At 35.0% G+C, this 7,011-nt stretch overlaps 1 long non-coding RNA gene across 1 annotated transcript; it reads left to right on the top strand.

Annotated features, from left to right (window-relative positions):
- Positions 1-3,979: 3,979 nt before the first annotated feature.
- LOC120438045 lies at positions 3,980-4,539 on the top strand. The gene is made up of 3 exons (XR_005611619.1): positions 3,980-4,024; positions 4,171-4,217; positions 4,514-4,539. It is a non-coding gene; the product is annotated as an uncharacterized LOC120438045 (long non-coding RNA).
- The last annotated feature ends 2,472 nt before the right edge of the window (positions 4,540-7,011 follow it).

Below are 7,011 nucleotides of genomic sequence, written 5' to 3'. Positions count from 1 at the left end.
GCTCCACCCTGAAAGAAGGAGGGGGTCAGACCAGCACAGTCTCTTTCAGCATGCACACACGGACATTACATGGCTCTCATACACAGACCCATACGGTAAAAAATAAATTTTTCCTGGCCAAAATATATTTCAAATATATGGTAAATATATTTTGTATTTGTGATGCTCCAAAAATATATTTTTGAAATTGAAAATATATTTCTTTCAAGCCAAAATACATTTCAAAACATATTTTAGGGTGAAGAAAATACATTTCCAACCTTATAGTAGAATGTATATCAAAGTATCCTTTATTTAAAATGTATTTAGTGCAATAATGATGATAATGATAATAATACTAAAAAGTAACATGTTTTATGCACATCTGCAAAAACAGTTGGATTCAAACAAAACAGAGTCAAAGGTTTAGCAAGAATTAGGTTGTTTATTCATTTGCTTACAGTATTTCACATTACACAATATCTCACTATAATGTAGCGCTCATTGACTTTGAAATTATCTGTCAGTGATACAGTAAACAAGATACAAATACTGCTATGTACACTTTAGTTTTTGATAATATATACAATATAGTACTTAAAGGAACACACTCCACTTTTTTTGGAAATAGGCTCATTCTCCATCTCCCTCAGAATTAAAAATGCAGCGTCTTCTTTCTAGATCCGTACGTTAATAGGGCTCTGAAGCGTAAAAGGGTGACCCTCCTGGATAAGATGGCAAAGGTTTGCTGCGTTTTGGTGAACATGTGCCCCAGTGTGGTAGTAAAACCAGGGAAAAATGCTCTTGTTAAATACTTCTAAGTCTTGTGCTGTTTATGTAGTGATAAGTTTTCAAAAGAGACAGTAAATTACAGAATGCTAGTAGTGGGTGATATTATTTAAATGCTGTCATGATTTTATGTGAACATTTTGTCATTTGTAAATTATACATAACATTGATTCTACATTGTAACTGATGTGATGTTCTACAAAGTGCTTTTAATTAAAAATAGGCAAACATTTCTTTGTTTCTTTACTCAACTTTTGAACAGTGGTACTTAGTAAGTACATATTCAGTAAATGCAAATTATTTACATGCCCCTAAATTAAAACATTATGGGTTATTCAGAACAGAACTATGCTTGGAAAAATATTGTCCCATCAGTTGATCCAACTCCTCCACAGTAGCAGATGGAACTTTTCTTTTTTTGAGGATGGCTTCTTTTACCTGTCACTACAGATGGCCTGTTTATGTTTTGATTGAGAGCCTTTTTTTGGGCAGCTGAAGAGGAGAAGTCTAACTTATGGCCAACCTCTGGCTGTATCTTGGTCATATTACCAGGCAAAACCCAGTATGCAGGTTCATCTGTAACAGTCCTTGTGCCACAGATCCGCACTGTTGCTTCTGCATTAAACAGAAGAGCAGCGACATGGCTGCAGGTCTCCATGACTCCGGCCATACAGGTGCAGTGGGCGGCTTCAACCTTCCCTGTGATGCTCACAATGACCTGTGGCTGCAATGCTGCAATTGAGTCTTTGAGAGTACAGGACCTGAAACATACACAGACAATTTCATTTAAAGACAAGAACTTTAATAAGCCAAGGTCGACACAAATGTGTTTTATCTACTTTCAAATCCATTTATCATAAATGTAACAAATAAAGTGTTTTATGTATCCATCAATAGAACGCTGCATGTTATATTCTAAATCTGCCTGTTTCCTTTTAGAAACCTATCAGCAAAAAATGAACCTAAAGTATGTAATGCAAGGATGTAATCACTTTCAAGAGGGAGAAAACATAATGTTCGACTTTAAGTGACAATAATGGACACCTAATATGATAAGGAGATTCTGCAGGTCATTAATCAATGTATAAAACTAAAACAGAATGTATTTTTAGTTACACAGGACACAAACAAGGAAGCAAGATGTGTAATTAGGATTATTTATAATAAATATGAATTAATTAGGGCAATTTCTGTAACCATAAAGAATAACTAAATCCTTCAGGACAATGTCACATCAGTGCACTGAACTCACTATGTTATCCTCTAACAGCCTCCACATGTTCTCACTGTAATTTCCCCTCATGAATGAATTTATGCTGCACTAATCTGAATGTTCGGGGAATCAAACGCATTTTACTCGCAGTACTACAAGCTGACTTACCTTTGCTTGAATGACGGCGTACTCACAACGTGGAGGCTTAAAAATAGCCAAATCTTGTACCCAGTCCTTGGTGAATTGGATGTGCGCCTCCAGAGATTTATAATTGCAAAATTGGTGCGCTGTGTATGCGCTGACTCCACAGACAAGGTATGAGAGTAGATCATGCTAAGTCAATAGCGGTTTGGTCTTCAGGGTTTCTACTCCACGGCAGTATTTCATACGGGTCCACATTTCAACAATCAAGTACCGTCTCTTTGCATCTGGACACAATCTGTCTCTATACCGTCATTTTCTTTTGAGCTATGTTTCAGAATAGTTCGTAGCAATCTTGTTTTGATTCGTGGCCTGCCAAGATGGTGCTGCGCTCCCACAATGCATTGCGACATTACGTCAACTCCAAAGCCCTTTGCGTGCAGGAGAGTATGCGCATGCGCATTGCCATGGTGGTTTAAAAAATAAAGATATAATGAAAAGTAATTAATAAAAATTAAATATTTAAACATTCCCACAAATGTGCAATGAACGTGCAAAAACTCTCTTTATTAGTTGTTGCTGTTTCTTTCTTTCTTTCTTTCTTTTTTTTTTTTGAAAAATAACGACGTCTCTGAGGCGCGAATTCTGACAGTGAGAGGAACGGCCGGATACAGGAGACGGGAAGAAACAAGCCGATTATGTTCGCGTTAATTAAATGGTTGGAAGATGTAAAATTCTCAATTCTGCCAACTGAACATATACGAGATTTTAATGAGGATGAATAATTAGCCGGCATGGAGGAAATGGACCTTTATTTCGTGGAGTGGCGACAAGAAGCCAAAAGGCGGGTGGCCAGTCTATGAAGCCTCCATCATCAAGATAGCAGGGGCCTTATAATATTACTTTATTCTCGCTTATTTGGCACGGAAGCGTGAGCGCGTGAGCTTCCTCCTTTGTCCCCACGCCATCAAACTGTTTAACTCCTCAGTGGAGGGGAGAGGGAGGAGAAACAGGGGGACAAGGGAGGGCGGGAACAACTGAGCTGTAGGTGCAAACAAAAAAACAAATATTTGTAATATTTGTTTTTTTGTTTGTCTTTTTTTTCTTATATTCGACTGTGCAATAATCACTGTGCAATATACTCACTCAAATGAGCAATCCTATTTATCCATATTGTATATTCTGTATCTATATATGTGTATATATGTATATATGGTGTATTTATGCTTATATCCTTACTCTCATTCCCCTTAATGTATCTGTAATATCCAACTTCTTTCGGTGCTTTGCTACTGGAAACTGAATTTCCCGGAGGTACCCACCCGAGGGATTAATAAAGTTTCATCTTATCTTATCTTATCTTAGCTTAGCTGCCACCCAGGCAAAAGAAAAATATTAGTATATCACGTTATAACGTGAAAAGTTTATCGTTCTAACAATATACTATCATGTTTATACAATATACTTTTCATGTTTGAACAACATGTTTGAACAACATTGTATGCGAACAATGTATATAATTATCACGTCCGTACAATATTGTGCGAACGTGATAATTATGTATATTGTAATAACGTGATATTATATTATACAAAGATGAAAAGCATAATGTTAGAACAATAAACATTTCATGTTATAACGTGATATAGCTCTATTTTTCTTTTGCCTGGGTTGCAGCTCCACGCTTCCATAATTTGGTAATCAAAATATGTAACTTAATTAATTATATTGTGACGTACTTTTGCCTTTGCTTATTATTCTGCCTTCTCAGAAAGGGAAAAAAATTAAATAAAACTGTTTACATTTGTTATGTACAATAACTATCAAAACCTATTCACATTTAATTTGGCTTTCACGGAAATCCCACCTGTCCTTCTGGCTACAGAGCACTTACTTACCAAGGTTAGAAACAAAGCACAGTTATGCTTAATTAATGTTCGCTAATTACAATGTTCCACATTTCCTTGCTTTTTAAGTCATTTTTAGGCTTTTTAGAGTTTTTGTTTTTTGTTTTTTTTAGCAGTAATATTTCTGCCTATTTATTTCAGCCCATGAAATCGAATGCAGATCTTCCTGATGTGAGATTTACATAAATGTAAGTAATTTTGTTTGTCATTGTCATTAATGTTGTTGCTGTTGTTGTTTTTGTGCAGTTTGCAATCATATAAACCTAGCAAGCATCAGTCAGCACAGTGACTAACCTAAACTGATTCTTGCTTTATTCACATATATTATATGTAATTATATATACCTGCACATTGTACCTAGGGTTGCAGCCACTTGGCCCCACCCCATTGTTGTGACAGCCCTGATTGTACTTATACACTGCATCTGCCACATTAATGTATTTTTAAGTGATTTGTTTGTAATACATGAATTTGCTTCTTACAGATGTCAAAGTCTCAACCTCATGCTGCACTCCCCCATCCTCCTAAAGTAAGTATTTGTTGTTGTAGTTTTTTATGCAGTGTCTGTGTCACATGCTAATCATAATTATTGAAATAACTGTTTTCTAACAGATTTTCCAAAACACTAGTTATGTTTGTTGTCATTCAGACCAGTACTACTGCTTAGACATTGCTTAGTGGTCATGCATGTTTGACAAGCTTGTTATGATACCAAAACAGTAGACCTATCACAATAATCGATATATCGACTTAACACACAATACATGTACATGACCTCAATGATTGTTGATGATGCAATTTATCTGCCATTACATTTACAAAAATAAAATATATTAATAACAACACAATAACATTAAATAACATTGTTTTCTATTTGTTAGAAAATTTACTATTTATTCAAGTTTTTATGGTATCTAATATTTTGATACCTAATTTCCATGATCTAAATATTTTAAGAATTAGATGTTGGTTTGTCAATTGAAAGTGTGTAGATCTTGCATTATTATGGTGTTATATTATGATTATACATTCAAAGACATAAAATGGTCTTAAAATGACAATGACATAACTTGTCGCAATTGTTTATGGGGCAATATACAGACCAACAAAAAGTTGTTATCGTAACAGGCCTTCAAAACAGACGGTTTTATGATTGATAAATTCAAAAAATAAATACATTTAATTTCTCTGAGATTCTCTAATATTCAGTTACAGTTCACAACACAGCTACCTGTACATGCAGTATTATACTGTAAATATAAATCTCTGCATTTAGCATCCGACTAGAAGAGTCACAGTTACTGCCTCTTTTTTTTTTTTTTTTAAAATACCTGTACTATTACTAACACATTTACTGTTTTACTTTTAGCCTGTGGATACAAATGCAGATTTCCTTAATGTAAATTGTGCATTTTAATTTTATTTTTATTCATGTTATTTTTATTATTATTTATTTATTTATTTATTTATTTTATTTTACATTCAAATATTTCAAGCTTCTTGGTTAAAGAAGCTTGATTGCTAGTAGGTAAAGAATAGTTCACCTATAATTGATATTCCCGATTAATTTCTCACCTCTGATTGAATGCCTTTGTTTGTTTGCCTTTTTTGACTATAACAAAACATTTTTGCAGGATATATATGGTGAATTTATATGCATAGATACAGTCATAGTGCTTGACACATGCACACAGCAGTAGATGTACTAAAAAGGAAATAATTACAATCATGATGTTGATTGCTGATGTCAGTATATATATTTTAGAGGAATGTTTTGTTTTTCACCCAAAATTAACTATATTGTTTTAGAAGAGATTTATTACCCTACCTGACTCTTATATATTGTTCTGTTTTTGTTTGTTTGTTTGTTTTGTTATTTTCAGGTTCAATGGTGCGTGTTCTTCTAATGGCCGCCTTCCCACTGGAGGTTTTGATCCACAGCAATTTAAAAGGTAAACAGCTTTGAAAGTCAGTTCAAATGGTTAGCTAATAGTATTCTAAAAGCCTACTTCTCTGTCACCAGTTTCTTTACCAAAAGTACCCATAAAAGTATCAATCAATAGCATATCATTGTAGTTCAAATGTTTAGTTGTACAAATATCAGATTTTGGAAATCTAAAACTAGTCAGACACTCAAATGTTCATGCTTTTTATAGGAGGACAGAGCAAAACGGACAGAGTGAAGAACTGCCCTTCATAAGGACACTATGACAGCCATATATAATAAGTGAAGACTTTCTGTGTATCTAAAATTGCATACAGCACAAGTAACTTACTTTGCAACCATTAAAATAGGTTGTAAAGTAAGTTACCAATACAAATAGGTGATGATGCATTGTAGTGGTTGGTCTCAGACAAAGAAGGTCAACAGATTTATGAATGCTGGAGGGTAAGGAGAGACGACCAAAAGGGGTGTTAGCATTACTGTAATGTGAACTGGATAGACTTTCCATCTAGGAAAAAAAGAGGTAAAATTATGTATAAAATATATCTGTATTAATATCTGTATCTATATAAACAGAAATATTTGTTTGCTAAATGAAACCAGCTAACATAAATCATATTTTTATTTTAACTCCGATAAAAGTAATAGAACTGTGACTTTTGTTTGTTACAGCGGCGGTAAGGAAGAGGTTTCCCAATGTGTCCAGAAGGGCTTTGAGCATTGCAGTGAAAGCTGTAAATATATTTTAAATTGGTATTTCTCAAGAAGCTTGAGAAATACCAAGGGCTCAGAGAAGAGCTCGATAGGATGTGGAGGGTGAAGGTAACAGTGGTCCCAGTGGTAATCAGAGCACTAGGTGTGGTGACTCCCAAGCTAGGCGAGTGGCTTCAGCAGATTCCAGGAACAACCTCAGAGATCTCTGTCCAGAAGAGCGCAGTGCTGGGAACACATAAGATACTGCACGGTACCCTCAAGCTCCCAGGCCTCTGGTAGAGGACCCGAGCTTGAAGGATAGACCGCCCCCGCAGGGACGAGCA

Source organism: Oreochromis aureus, linkage group 3, assembly GCF_013358895.1.
Source record: "Oreochromis aureus strain Israel breed Guangdong linkage group 3, ZZ_aureus, whole genome shotgun sequence".
NCBI classification, from domain to species: Eukaryota; Metazoa; Chordata; class Actinopteri; order Cichliformes; family Cichlidae; genus Oreochromis; species Oreochromis aureus.
The sequence above is the reverse complement of the archived record's forward strand: the minus strand, read 5'-3'. Positions and strand labels throughout refer to the sequence as shown.